The 16,018-nt window shown below is 34.5% G+C and overlaps 1 protein-coding gene and 1 pseudogene across 6 annotated transcripts in view; both read right to left on the bottom strand.

Annotated features, from left to right (window-relative positions):
• The window catches only part of GRM5 (glutamate metabotropic receptor 5), a 402,927-nt gene that overhangs the window by 136,752 nt on the left and 250,157 nt on the right, over positions 1-16,018 (bottom strand). The gene's annotated exons all lie outside the window — the stretch shown is intronic.
• On the bottom strand, positions 5,625-5,743 carry LOC118603492 (annotated as a pseudogene).

The following is a 16,018-nucleotide window of genomic DNA, read 5'->3' as shown; positions in this document are numbered from 1 at the left end:
CTAATTCATAAAACTTAATTTAATGTCTTAAATTTTATTATAACACATTTAAAATTTAGTCTATCTAATTCAGTGTTTTTGTCCCATAATCGATTGATTGTGTAACCATAATTGACTGGAGTCTCATTTTCAACTCTTTCAGAGGAATTGAGTGAGCTATAAAATTCTTCGAAGCACATTATTAATTCAGTCTTTAATGAATTATTTGTAAAGTTAACAAATGTTTATTAGATACCTACCAAATGTCTATGCTACCATTTGAATTACAATGACAAATATAAGACATTCTTTATCCACCCTCAGGCACACCTCTTACACACTTAAGTTCTCAGTACTTGGAAAATAGTAAACACTGAATAAACATTTGTTGAATTAATGGATGATAAACTAAACATTATAAGGGCTATGGTTTCTATATGCACAGGATGCTAAAGGAAGTATAAAAAGAATAATTACTTATTACGTAGAAAAATGTATTTCAGAGAGTATATTTTCAATTTCATTTATAAATTTTGAAATGAAAAAGTGAATGAGATGCAATGAATTCCTCAACTCAATTACTCTATTGTTATCAAGCTGCTATAAAATGGAAGTGATTATTTTTAAACTGAAATTTATAGACTTGATAAGTTAATGGATTTTTAAAGCTGAAGTTAATCCATTCATATAATCAAAACCTATTTATTTAGCACCTACTGTGTTCTAGACACTGCATTTAATTCTTGTGGTCAAATGGTGGTCAAGACAAGGACATTTTTGTTGAAAGAACTCAGTAGGTATTCATCTGGAATTATAGAAAAGCATTTTATATTTAAAAAATGAAAATAATTTCTGATTACTTAACTGCTTGAAAAATACTTGAAAGCTGTGGAAGTGCAGTTAGATTAATGAGATGATAAGTTGTTACAGAAATGAATTAATAACCCTTTAAATTCTTTTATTAGTGGACAATCTGTAATTCATATTTTTACTTATGTTAATGTCCAATGAAGTTAATTTACTACATACATTTATGTAACTAGAAGGTATATAAATATATTTACATATTTGTGTATATATCCATACATATATATATATATATATATATATATATATATAAAACTTTCATTCAGTTGTACATTTGCAACTTTATGTAGAATCCATGACTTAAAGTGGGTAGTGTTTTCCTTTACAATATTCACTCATGTCACTTCTTGCAGTAAACACATGTTTTAACTCCAGAGGTGAGCTGCGATTGGCCTCAGTAAATTAGACCAATCTCTATCTCTCCTATTGCCACAGTTATTGCTTTAGGTAACCTTATCCAATATGATAAGAATTTATATTTCTCCTGGCTTGGTCAGAACATTTGCTGGGAACTATAGGACACAGATATTTTCTTTCTCCCTCTGGACAATATTATGAGGTTGTAAAGCTGCTAATTGCTATTCTCCCACCGTGAGGGAGAAACTAGCCTGAGAGTGAAGCTAGAACATGGAAAGTCACAAAGAAATGAAGTCAGAGCCCTGGTCACATCATGCCTAAAACCTGACCACATGGATTTTTTAATTACATGAACTAATAAATCCTCTTTAATGATGAAGCCAGTCTATGTTGAATTATCTGTTATTTGTATCAAAACAAATTAGTAATAGTGATACTATATATATTTAATGCTTAACAAATTAAAAATCACAATATACAAAAGAATGTGGACTTACAAACATGATGAACTTTTATTTGGTCCTGCCCATCCTGAAGGTTTCTACACTTGTCCCTTATATGAACCACACCATCTAAACTATTGCTTCTTTAGTCCACTGGCCATCAGCATTCATTTTCAGCCTTTTATCATACTTAGCATTTGGCTAATTATTTCTCATTTATTTATTAACTTTGTCAACTCATTTATTTAGGATTTCCTATGTCAATCAATGAATTCAGACACAAAACATGCCATGTAACAAAGATATATATATTTTATGTCATAATAGTGAATAAAACATTAATACCAAGATCACATAATAATGTTTAATTATAAATTGCTTAAATGAGGGAAATATATACAACAATGAAGAAATGTCAAAAGCTGATTTGACCCTTTGTCTAGGCACCAGGAATATTTTCATGAGCACGTAAATGTTTACTCTGAGCTCAGAAGTGATAATTAACCAAGTAAAGAAATATGCTAATAATAATTACAAGTAAAGCAGTGTCCTACGAAGGAATATTCTATTGAAGCCTGTAATTGAAGCCCCTAAGGCAGGAAGGAGCATGGCTCATTTAAAGATATGAAAGAAGGCCAGGGCAGAGAATGAGAGGGAGAGTGACACAAGATGCCATACAGGAACCTTGCAGAGCATTTTAAATATTTTAGTCTTTGCCCTAAGAAAGATGAAAAGTCATAGAAGAGTTTCAAATAAGCAATGGCAGGATCATATTTGCATTCTAGAAACATTACTGTGTATACTGGTGAAAATATGAAAAATTAGTGATGAAAGGCAAACTAAAAGATGCAGCTGCAAATTAAGACGTAATTGCACTGATTCATGCGGGAGGTCACTGTAGCTTGGATGGTGGTAACGGAGATGGAAAGTAGTGAAGAAATTTGAGGAGGGTGAGGAATAGAACTGGGATTTTCAGGTTTGTTGGCTACATGTGGAAAATAGAGGATTATATGACTTAAAATCTCTTGCTTAAACAAATATCAGGCTAGTTGTACCATTCATTGTGAGAAGGTACATGGAGAATAATCAGTTTTGGGAAGAAAGTTATGAATTATATTTTAACTATAGTGACTTTCTAATATACAAGTAGAGATGTTAAAAATACCAGTTTGAAATTCAAAAGAGCTTGCATTGGAGACATTACTCTGAGAATGAGCATTCAGGACTAACAGTTATAAAAGAAATCAAATAAAAACTAGCTTGGCAAGTGTATGTATGTATGTATGCAAGTGTGTATGCATCTATCCATTGATCTATCCATCCTTCTTTCCATCCATCCATCCATATATCCACCCACCCTGCTCTTATATTACTGGGAAGTCAAATCGTAGTGTTGGCTTCATGTATCACTATGTCCTGGGACTGAAATGATAGTGTTAGCCCCTTTAATTTAAAGTTGGGAGGGAAGACAGATTAAATTATTTAGAAACTATTGGAAGATAAGTAAGTTGAAAGCAAGTGTCATTATTCTGAGGGATATCTCTATGAATAACACTTAGCTTTAGCATACTTGATTTCTATTAATTAAATTCAGTAAAATACAAACTAGACGAATCCATGTTAAGTAAGACACTTTCCTGTTTCTCAGATTTTGAAGTTGAAACGTACTCCCTTAACCTTGTTTCACAATACTTTCCTTATTCTTCACCTTTTTCATCTATTTAATAAGAAACAAAAACTCAAAGACCTGTGAATTGCTATAGTTTCAATAATTAAACTATTAATTTACTTATATAAACTTCGTTTATTACCTTATTCTGGCTTGCCAGATGCTGTACTGGTATTCTGTGAGAAGTAACTGCAGTGACACTCTCAGCATTAAGCCAAAATTTCATACCTTCTTGATCTTTCTTCATGTCTACATTTCATTTCTATCACATCACCTCACCATTTTCCTCTTAAGCCTTCCTGATAGTTTGAAAAGCACTCAGAAGGAGATATATAAGGAAGATAGTAAAGGAGAAATGATATGGGTTCCAGTCTGTCAGGAGTACCTCATGATATAAATATCTTACCTAACTCATAGGTGGTCCTTGAAAAGCCTGCTTTTTAATTTATAAGATGTTTTTTTCAACCTAGAGCTGGATTGAAAGATCTCCTGAATGAAAAGGCCTATATCACCTAACAAAAGGAAGAGAGTATACTAGAACAAATTTAGAAATCAAAAATTCATCATGGTGTTAAATACTCTGTGAAAAAGGTAGCTGAGAATTATAGATGAGATATAATTACAGAGCTTTTGCAAGACTGTGACTTTTGTAAGATATCCTCGTGACTGATTCTAAGTCTGAGATCCAATGCCTTTCATTGTCTCTAGATCTCAGACCCTCCTCTTTAAGAGCGAATGAACTTGCTCTCAAAATCTTTGTCAGCATTTCAATTATTCTCTTTGCCTTCCCTCCTTTCCTGGATCTTCAGATTTGCACAGGTCTCAACATGTTAAAAAAAACAAATAAACAAAAACAAACAAACAAACAAACAAACAAAAACAGCAGTCTTAACTTGCTCTTATTTCCTCCTGTTATGTCGTATTTATTCCTTTTTATTAACTTTCAAACTTGTATTAATGGAGCACATCTTATACTTCCACTTTCTTGACTTTTAAAAGACATCTTCCCTTTTATACCTCTTACAGAAATCGCTTCAGCAAGTAAATAAATACTGACATAACTTTTTTTGTGTGTGATGTCTGTCCTTTTTCCCTTTGACCTCTCTGGAGCCCTTTCTTAAAACTCCTTCCTCTCTGGTTTCATGATTCAGTGTTATTGGGCTTGGAACTACTTTTCTGACTCCTTTTCTTCCTTTTCATTTCTGGATTATATTTCCCCTGTTGTCTATAAACTAGAGGTTAAGTTCTCTTTTTGTTATTCATATTACACGCTCTTTTTTGAAAAAATCTAACCATTGTATGGTGATTACTTTTCACTTACTCATTAAATGATCCAAATTGTAGCCACCAAGAGCACTACCACATATTTCCATATGAAAAATCTGGTGCCAACATAGAATGCCAAGATTACCAATATTGTTAGCACAATTTAAGATTTATAATTACTTTTTAATTTAAATCCAATAAGTAAACTACACTCAGGGCCCAGAATAGGTTATGTATTTCCCTATGTATCAGTATATGTCTATGGGGCTGCTGGGAAGTTGGCTGAAGTAAAGAGGCAGAGCCTGAAAGATGCGAGCATCATTGAGCAACTTTCTTGTGAATATAATATAAAAAGTCAGCAATAATCTAGTCTTGGAGAATAATGATTTTAATAAAAATATAGAGCTTATGATTCAAATCAGAAAAAAGTAAACATTGACATAATCAGGAATAGTATTAGATGTAATCATGCATAGCAATAATATACAGGGTGGCCTGTTAGTTAACTTTAAGGAAACTACACCAGAATATCAGTTATTCAACATCTAAAAAATGTTTGTGCACCATTTTTTTTCCTCTTTAAATCCTTCTTATCCTTTAAAGACATATTCCAACATTAATTACTTCCTGACACATTACCCAATCCTCGATTTACTCTCAATAATGAATCAATTTTTCATACATCTGCTTATGATGACTCGTTTGTATACCTGTTAATGCAGTTATTGCTAATAACAGTTGGACAGAGTATAGTCAGGAGTTTATTTGTATATACTACCACTAATTTGTGATTTCCATGAATTAAAGGAAACTTCCTTCCTTCCTCTCTTTCTTCCTCCCTCTTTTATTTCTTCCTTCCCTCCCTCTTTCCTTTCCTTCTTTTTTTCTCAATATTTCTTAATCATTTGGTTTACTATACCTACTCAATAGTTTACTGGGGTTTAAATTGAATAGTCTTTTTAATCAACAGATTTTTCAGGAAACCATTTCGTACTGAGCATTTTATTATTTATTTGTGTGTTTGTTTGTTTATTTTTTTTTTCCACCTACAGCATCTAGTCTTCCTAAGTGGTCTCCCACCCAAGTACTAACCAGGCCCGACTCTGCTTAGCTTCCAAGATCACACGGGATCAGGCGTGTTCAGGGTGGCATGGCCATAGACATATTGAGCATTTTAAATTATTTCAATTTCATTACTACCTTAAATAGTTAATTTTTCACCTCCTAAACAAAAGCAAGATACTTTCCTCCCAACTTGCATAGCATTATGTTATTAATAAAGTTTCTATACTTTATTTACAAGGTACTTTCCCTCCTAACAATTTATGAAAATGAGTCATAACTACAATGCCACCACAGGCAGGTTTCAAAGAATCATTGTCCCCACAAGGAAGTGCATTAATTTCACACTGTGGTTCATTAATGGTATTGTCATGCTCCAATGAGGTATGAGCCTTTGTAAAACCCTGATGTTTTCCTAATTACTCAACTTGAACTCTACTCCTTTACCAAGAAGTCCTTCTTACTAAGTGTCACCAGGGAAATCAATGCACACAGTCATCTTCTATTATCTTAGCATTTTATATTGCACCTGTTACATTTATTTATGTATTTATGTTTGCTTGTTTGTTTGTTTATTTATTTAGCTCCTGCTAGACTATAATATGTTAAAGATCCCCTTGGTATAATGTGACAAGCTATGCATAGAATTACTAGAATGGAGCCTGTCAGTTGGCATTGTCTTCAAAGTCACTAATGTTCACTCAAAATAGCTTAATAAATTTAATTATTTTGAAATTAGTTTTTCACATAAATTCTTTTATAGTGGGCAATTTGAAAATAACCTTTTGTGTTTTCATGCAAGATTCAACATTTATAGATACACAAAAATTGATTATATAGGGAAAAATCAGTCAAAAACAACAACAAAAATATTTAATGAGCCCTATTATGTGACACCCCCTTGCTTAGGCACTGGAAAATTAGTGGTGGCAAGAGATAAGAAGGGTGCCTACTCTCATGGAGCTCTTTCGGAGGGATTGGCAGCAAAAACAAATATATACACATATAACTTTAGGTAGTAATATGTGCTATAATATCAGAGACTAAAGTTCAGTGGATTAGATAATAATGGTGGAAGGGATTGTGGTACCTAGCTAGAGTGATCAGGAAGGAGTACTCTGAGCTGGTGACATTTGAACTGAAGCCTGACTAATGAGAAGGAAGCAGTCATATGAACATCTGGGAATAAAAAATCTGGGCAGAGAAAATGGGAAATACAAGGATTCTGATGAAGAAATAAGTATCAGTATGTTCTAAGGATAGAATGAGGAACAATGTAGGTGAAACATAATGAAGAAATGGGAGAGTGTAAGAGAGTACTTTGAAGAGGTAGAGAGGGATCTGATCATGTTGGATTTGTATATTAGGACTAGTATATTAGGATATGAAACCTAATATACTAGTCCAGGTAAGGGATGAAGATGGCTTGAATTGAGAGTCACAAATATTGGTACCAGTTATTGCACTATATTTTGAAGCTGAAACACAGTACAATTTGCTATTGGATTGGATATGAGGAGTTATAAATAGAGAGTAGAGGTGAACCCAAAGATTTTTGGCTTGAAGGATGCATGGTAGAAATATAATTAAAGTAAAGATATCTGGGAATGAAGCAAGGTTTAGAGACACAGATCAAGTTATCTATATCAACATGCTAAATTTAAAATGCCTATTAGATATTCAAGTTGAGATGTTGAGAAAAGAGCTTAAATATATGAGTCTGGAGATCAAGAAAAGAGATCCAGACAATACATTTCAGAATCAGCAGCAATAGAAATGGCCTTCAAAACCGCAAGAAAAATAAGAATATGAAGCAAAGAGCATAGGACAAAACTGTGCTTTTCACAGATCCTCCTGCCTCCTTTTACCATCTCCTCTTTCTCCTTCTTCTCTCCACCCTCCACATATGTCTACAGCTTCCTCCCTAACTGCTCGGTTGGAAGTGATTCTTCAAAAACTCCCCTCAAATTGTCCATTTCCTATCTACCTCATGGCACTGTCTTGGCACTGACTAGAAATTGCTTTCTATTACAGTTATGTTTTAGTTTTACCTACTCTACTAGGCACTCATACAAAAGTCCCATCTGGAAGCTTCTGTACTTTCTATTCAGTTTGCCTAGGAATATTATCTTCTTTCCCAAACTCTGCTCTTTCCTCACCATTTTATCTGGCCTACATTTGATCACTGGGCAAGGCCTTCCCGCCCCCGCCCCCCAAAGCCTTCCCTAGCTCCCCAATCTAAATGAGGCTCTGGTATAACTCTAGGTAGAGGTTTTCCCATAGTAGAAAAGCCATATTGGAAATTCATCATTAAAAAATACATATTCCACATCTATCTATATATGATGGTGGAAAACAAATTATACATACTTTATATCTATATGTATTTCTATATTTTTTCACTGGTCAAAAAATGGGAATTTTCAATTCAATATGTATGTCATGGTGCTTTATATTTAGAAAAGCCCTTCACCAATATTATTAAATAACTCATCAGTGTACTCATGCTGATTAACTGTTAGCATTACTATATAGTAGATAAGGAAAAAATAGGAAACTTTAAAGATTTTATCTAAGTTACAAGATAGAAATAGTACTGAGAGTCAAATCCAAACTTTGCTGACAATTGCAACCCTTCTTCTACCCTAAAACAGCCTATTCAGAAGTCTCAAATATTTAATTGTAGGCTTGATTTAATTTTAATCTTTTCCTTTCATTCTCTATGTATATTTACCTACATTCACAGGCATTTGCACATACATAGTCATTCATGTGAAGTGGTCAGATAGTCTGGGCCATTTGAAAAGGTCTTGAATGAGAAATGAGAAAGGCATTGAGACAGGTATGATTACAGATCTGTGAAATGAAGCTCTGTAAAGATCTACCTTCAGTACTGGACTTAAATATGAAAGATTTAAACTCTTAGAATCCGATCTTTCAGAATATAAATAAAGGTAATAAAGGCACTAAATAGTGGATAAAGTTTATATCCTAACCTCTACTTGTTATAAGTCTCTCTTAATTTTCTTTCATTGTATTTAATTTTAAATCATTTTATTCCCAGTAGCTATAATTAAAGTGCATGTTTGCAATGAACAAGTTATTTTTCTGATGCTGAGGCTGTAGGAGGTCCAACTCAGAATAATATTCTCCAAATTTCAGTACAAACTCAATAGCATACATAAGATAGTGACCTAAAGTAGGACTTCTTATATTTTAATAGTTTATTTGATTTAATAGTTAAATATAGACTAGTGAAAATCAATTTTTAAGGCACATAGGAAAATCCAACCAGAAAACTTTTTACTTATCCTGAGATTATTTTTTTCAGTTACGTAGACAATTTCTCAAGGAAACAAAATTACCCAAATATTCTATATTTCACTTGCTCACCAGATGAGAGAATTATATTAACTATATGTAGTATTCATAGATACGTAGCAGAAAAAGAATTGTCTTTGAATCAGACAGATCTGAGTTTGATTCCGGCCACATCTTTATTTTATTAGATTAGATCCTGAACAGTTAGCTTCCATGAAACTCGCTTTCACCATCTGCAAAATGTGAGATAAAAATACCACCTTTACATGGTTAGTTATAATTTTAATGTAAAAGTACAAAAATCACCCATACAAAACAAACACTAAGTGAAAGGTCCATTGCATGCATAAGATAAAATTTCATAATGTGATGCTCACACTATCTAGTACAGTACCTGGCACTTGATAAATATTTGTTGAGTAAATGAATATTAGAAACTGCTGTGACACTGAAAGAACAACTCATTGTTTCAATATTTTTGTCCATATTTAAAAACAAAACATTCCTTCATATTTTATTTAACAAATATTTACCAAACGCCTGTTCTGTATTAGGCACCGTGTCAGGCTTTGTGAATAGTGAATAAGTATAACTTTGAGAAAAGTTAGTAAAACAGATCCCAGAATGGTCAAGTTCCATTCACTGTGATGAGTTAGGCAGCACAAAGAACAATGTGAACTTGTAGGAAGCGCACTCAGCCTAGTTTTGAGGAATTTGTTAAGACTTCTCAGAGAATGTCTGAGATGTACGAGTCTGTACAAAAATAGTGAAATACTGAGGTAATGGGAGTACATTATAGGTGGAGGAAACCATATAAATAATAGAGAAAGCCTGGTTCATTAGGGGCCTATTTGGCTACAGTGAGGAACTTACACACTGCAAATTATGCTTGCTGGTTTTCTTCAGTTTCATAACTCCCTAACCTCTCTGGATCCGGATCCCAGACAGTCCCTTCGGCACTGTTCTCACTTGCATCGGCACTCACTTTCTGATTCCCAGCTCTGTTTTCCTTCTACCCATTCAACGCTGCTGTTGTGCCTGTTCCTCCTGGTGTCTGACATCAGTTTATGACCCTTCCCTGGCTTCCTTCCTGTGCAGTGCTCTTGGCATGAAAACAGAGTCCCAGCTGTGGAGCATGGTGATACAGATGACCATCACACGCCACCAGGGACTCATCTGGGGAAGAATAAATGGTCCCACTGCACTTAATCTAAAGAAGCACTTTTGTTTTTTCCTTAATTGAGGAGACATGTTTGAAGTTCCTTCTTTATGCCAGACACCATCATACATCCTGAGAAATCAAAACAGCCTGTACTTTAGGAGCTCATTAGCCAGCTGGGTAAATAACATGAAAACAAATGGACAGTACAGCAAGAGAGGTGCTGATAAAAAATTGTGCTAAGGTCTGGTAACACAGAGATGATTCTTGTGTAGCAGTCGATTTATTAATGAAGATAAATAAGAGTACAGTTTAGCATATATAACAGAAACGTATATATAAGGCATCATAGTAGTATTATTTTTTGTTTTCTATATGGTTAGAACAACTTTTTATACAACAGAAATGGTTTTAGAATATAAAATTTAGAATTCTTGACCCTGATTTTCAGATATATGATTCAGAATATTTAATTCTAACTTAATAGCCCATATTTTATTGAACAGAGCTCAATCTGTTTTTTTGGGGGGGGAGGGGAGCAGTACAGGGAGAGGAGAGAAATTCCATCATTGTGGGAAGGCATACTATAAACCTTGAAGAAAGTGATGTAATGAAATAGATTCATTCATTAAAATAGGATATTATATGCAATTCTCCAATGATTTTTTCCCACAATATGTTATCTTTTTTTAAAAGTTGAATTCTACAATGAATTATAATTGTTTAAAAGAAGTAGTTTCTAATTCATATGACATGTTATGGTTTAGAATTAATAGATAAACAACTAAATTTCTATTTTGGATTTGATGTCACAGTAGGTACTGAGGCAACTAAAATGAATGGTGTGGTTCCTGCCCTCAAGGAGCTATCATCTAGTCACAGAGATACAAGTTGCTCTGGTGCGGTATGGAGAAGTGCCCTTCTGTATCAGGGTCTGGGAGTGAGAGAGGCCATGGAAGGTTTCCAGGTCAGGTGTGTTGCCTGAATTAAGCCCTGAAGGCAAATTCTACAATCACTAAATGCACATTCGATTTTAGCCTCACATCTTTATTCATCTCTCTGCTCGATGATTTGGCTTAGCTTTACAAATGGAACTTGCATATGTGGAGTTTGGAAGAGAACCAATTTAAAACCAGCATATATATACGAGTTTACTTAACTTGATATGTAAAGGTTGTTGAACGCAAAGAAGACCCTGTCTTCTTTAAATAAGTTGCCACCGACACTTGAAGAAAGGGCTAAAACTGCAGTGCAGTTCTGCAAATTGCATGAGGTGATAGGATGGGAAGGCAGGAGGATGAGGAGAGCAACCTAAAAGGTGGTGTAGGAGAGATATTACATTTCTAATAAAGTTAAATAGGGGCTTGAGTCAAATACATTTTCCACTATGACCATAGTTTCATTTTTTTCTCTATTACTGGAAGGAAGATCATATTTTACTATATTTTAATTGTTGTACTTATCCATGTAGTTCTTTTTCTATATTTCTAATAATAATGAGTAGATATGTCATAATTCTGGTGTTTGGTATTTCAAAAGAATAATAGCTACGTTGCTTAGTCATCTAGGAAGAACCAAGAATAATCTTCTTATTAGAAGTAAGAACGCTATGAAGCAATTTGAAATATGGTTACATGTAGAAAAGATTCCATCTACATTCATAATTTCAACCATTATCTCTATATTGATGACTCTTTTATACATCCCGACCATACTCCTCAACTGCTGTCTATTATGTCTGCCCACCACAACCTGGATACTCCTCAAACACTTCAATCTCAACATCTAAGTTTATCATTTATTTTCCCATACTTCCATAATGTCTTCTTTCCTAATGCTGGTAATAGATATTACCAACCACCCAGTTATTTAAGCCAAAATTTTAAGAGTTAGTCATAATTCTCAACTTCTCTTATACTGCCTTTCCTATGATTTTTCCTATGAACCCCAATAAACAAGCAGTTAATCATGACCAAGTCTGTCACTCTATCCTAAATATCCTTCAAACAAGTCTCTTCTCCATCCCATTGATTCTTATTGGACAAGAATATTACAACAGCCTACAATCTATTCCCGATTCCAAAATAAACTCTTTATGATGCAGTTGATGACATTATCCTTCTGCTTGAGGTAGCTCAGATTACTTATCATGACCTATGAGGCTCTCTATAATATGGCATCAGCTCTTATTCAGTTCTTATATGTTATAGCTTTCCCCGAAGAATACTCTGCTCTAGAAACATTGAAAGCTCTGCACTATTTTCTTTTGTCTCTAACTAACACCTGCAAAAGCCTTCAATGTTCAGCTCACACCTGATCTTTTAAAGGGATTTTCCTATACTCCAGGATGGTTGGAAATCCTCTGTTATCTTCCCTAGCACCCTAATCTCATAGCGTAAGCACTCTAATAATTCCTTTTCTGATCTCTACTTCCCTAGTGGCTCCTTAAGGGCAAGAAAGATAGTTTGTCTCCATCTCTAGCACCTCCTATTGAGTTTTATACAGTATAAGAACTCAATAAGAGTTCTTTGAATATATTGAGGCCTGGAAGAGCGAATGAATGAATGAGTAATTGAATGAATTGGATTATAATTAGCCAAAAAATGAATTTCACATAAAAAATAATGCTGAATGAACAAAGTGCAACCTTCATACAAGGCCCTTACGACATACAAAAGCCCTGTCACTGATGTTCTCTGTGACCTCTAGTGAGTCACTTAGCCCCTCTTCTGTAGAGTTTAATTAGTGCTTTGGCAGTAAGTGCAACCTCTTCAAATGCTAGGTGTTAAATTTATTGCTTCAGAAACATTATCACACTCATATTCATTTGGAATAAAACTGTAAGATATGCAACAATATTCCATTTTCAATGCAAAATGCTAGGTTTCCTTTTGCCGGTAATAGATTTAATAGCAGCTGGCTTCCAGCTGGTCCTGAAGATTCCTCAGCTTCAAACATGGGAGTGTTATCATTTCTGAGATGCCAAGTCTCTTTTCTTAATTCTAGGGCAACCTTTCGTGATGATTGCACCTGGGGGCCGGTGTAGGATGAGTAATCAGAGTGAATGCAAGGAGAGGCAAACAGGCAATTCTACTAATGGAAACAGTTGGTAGCTCACTGCCCATCAGAAGGCCAGCAATTTTAGTTTCTCTGCTGGGACTGATTCACTGTACCGAGTGGTCTACTGCAGAGGAGAGAAAGTGGAGTTTGTATCTCCTACAGCTTTTAACCAACTGGGGAATTCAGGAAAGTGTAAATTTATTTAAAATGTTTAAAGCTACACACAAAGATAACATAGCCTAAAAACAATTCAATTCAATGAACGTCTTTTTGAGGTCCTACGATTTGCAAAATGCTAATTAGGTTTTGTGGGAGGTATGCTGACAAATGGATGAGAAAAAATTCCAAGGCTTTGTAGGTTTTACACAGGTAGTAGTAAAACATGTCACTAATATAAGGAAACTTGTTTTAAAGGCTAGTATGGAAATACAAAGTATTATGAGGATAAGAAAGGGAAAGGTGATTTCTGGATTTGGGATTTGGGAAAAGCTTTTCAGAAGAAGTAGTATCTAAGACTAGGGGTGGGTATTCCCAAATCAAACCCCTCATCCCTGTCCAATTCTGAAAAAGCTGAGAAATAAACAGTAACAGTGTAGGGAAAAGTATAACCATAATTACTAATGACACTGAGCTGAGAGACTAGTCTAATGGAGAAACCAGTGGGCTTTTTAAAACTGATCCCCGGAGCTAGTCAGACTTGCCCACCCACCATGGTAGCACTGGACTGGACATAGCTCTTCACATGGACAGGCTGCACACATAAGATTTAGAAACCCAGAACAATTCTTGCTCGAAAAGAAGGATCACTCCCCACAGAAGAAGGTAAAGATGAGCTGATCCAAGTTATTCTTTCCATATATACTAGTCAGAGAAGTGAGTCATCCTACCTCCTCAGAGAGAAGCCAAGAGCCACATTAATTAAGCTCCCTTTTAGGAAAGAAATATTAGGCATAGGAAAGAAACATTCCCAAGAAACATCTGAGTGATAAAAGAGAGGGAAGGTCATTTTAGGCAGAGTAACGGCTGAATGTGAACTTTGTAAGTGAGTCCTGAGGAGATGGTATAATGGAATGATTAAGAACACTGTGTAGTAAAACATGAGTTTAGTCTTAATTCTTTCTTGATCTAAACAAGTTACCTAAATTCTCTTACCCTTGGTTTCCTCATCTTCATGTTGGAGATAATAGTACCCAGTTTACAGAACTCGATAAATAATAGCTATGACTTTTTTTTTTTTTTTGATAATTTCTACTACCACTGTGACTAGATAAGGGAGTATGCTGAATAATCAGAGAGCTTCCTTCACAAACTGGGATTTTGAGTTTTATTAAATAATCTAGTTCTGATTTATCAGCTTGGTGAGATCAAATGTCTGTGTATTGGGTTTTCTTTGAGTGATCTGGACCTATTAAATACATTTAGTTGTCTATTGTATTGCTAGAGGGTATTTATTAGTATAGGAAGAGCCTCATAAGGATTTGTGGAGCAGGAGAGAACATCACAGGCAGGTACAACAAATAGCGCAAAAAAAGTATAGATGTAAGTGAAGGGATGTGCAAAGTTTAAGTGAAGTGGTGTCAATGTATACTAAGAATGTCAGAGAGTGGAAAGAACACTGGGCATAATTTCATTTCCAGTTCCACCCTTCTTAAAGCATCTAATGCTGAGACGGGGCTAACAAGCCTGAAAAAGCTTCAAACTAAACCAACATTGCTTCAGGCCCCTAAATGCCTTTAAATGTATGACTGAACAATCAAAAGGCCATCATGACCATATGGCTGAGGACTATTCAGGAATGTACTCTCTTGGTCTTTTAGAAAGCAATGCTGTGGGTTTTTTATTATATAAATATTAGTATTTATGGCTATAGAACCATCCTAGGCTGTTGATTATTTGTAAGTCTTGGGAAAGATGAACTATTTCTGTCTATGAATGTGCTAGAATGCTAAAGGGCATCCTTCACACAGACTGTAATTTTGAAGATTAAGTGACAAACTAGGATCTTCAAAGAGAAATATTTTTAAGTTTCTTCATGAAGTATCTGCTCTTAAATGAGCTCTGAACTTAACCATATAAACTTTGGCCTTCTGCCAGTTTAATGGCAGAGTTCAGAGATAATTTATGCATCTGGATCAAAGGCTATAGAATAATTGGGAGGGATTATTTGCAGCCATCTAGGTGTGATATCTGATAAGCAGAAAGAAGATAGCATAGAATTTGCATGCCTCTTAATTTCCATCAAATATATTTTCAAGAGGCCAGAAGGACTTGTCTGATTGTAATTTAACAACCTCTAGCAATGATTTTGTAACATGTAAGAATGATTTATCTTTAAAAAATGTGCAGTTCTTAGATGTTGAAAAAATTGCTGCTTGACCACTTTTTAACTTAGCCATCTTCTAAATATGTACTTCCATTATTTGTAGACTGCAGCTGTCCCACTTGCTTTCTAAGACAAAATACTAAAATTCTCCAAGAGGAAACTTTCACAAAAGAGCATATTTCTACTTCGTATGATCATATTACTGCTTTGAAAGGTGCCAGGTCAGAATTTTTAGGAAACAACTAGGTTATTTTTTTTTTTAAAGGAATTCATATCCTGAGCAATTCTGTATTTCCTATTACCAAAAAGCATTGATATGATTCTACCATGGTGACTTAGATTAAACTTGCTTTTCATATTTGAATATTTTCTGCTGGGGTTTTCTTGTGTCTTTCAATTACAATAGCTCTGAAAGAATATTTGTAATTTAGTTTTCAAGAAACCAACACATATCTTTGGTAGTTAGTTGCATGACTATAACGTGTGAGAATGATGGATGACTTGGATATTAA

The sequence above is a fragment of the Rousettus aegyptiacus genome, unplaced genomic scaffold (assembly GCF_014176215.1).
Source record: "Rousettus aegyptiacus isolate mRouAeg1 unplaced genomic scaffold, mRouAeg1.p scaffold_m13_p_5, whole genome shotgun sequence".
NCBI lineage: Eukaryota > Metazoa > Chordata > Mammalia > Chiroptera > Pteropodidae > Rousettus > Rousettus aegyptiacus.
Note: the sequence above shows the minus strand (reverse complement) of the source record. Positions and strands in the feature narration are given on the sequence as shown.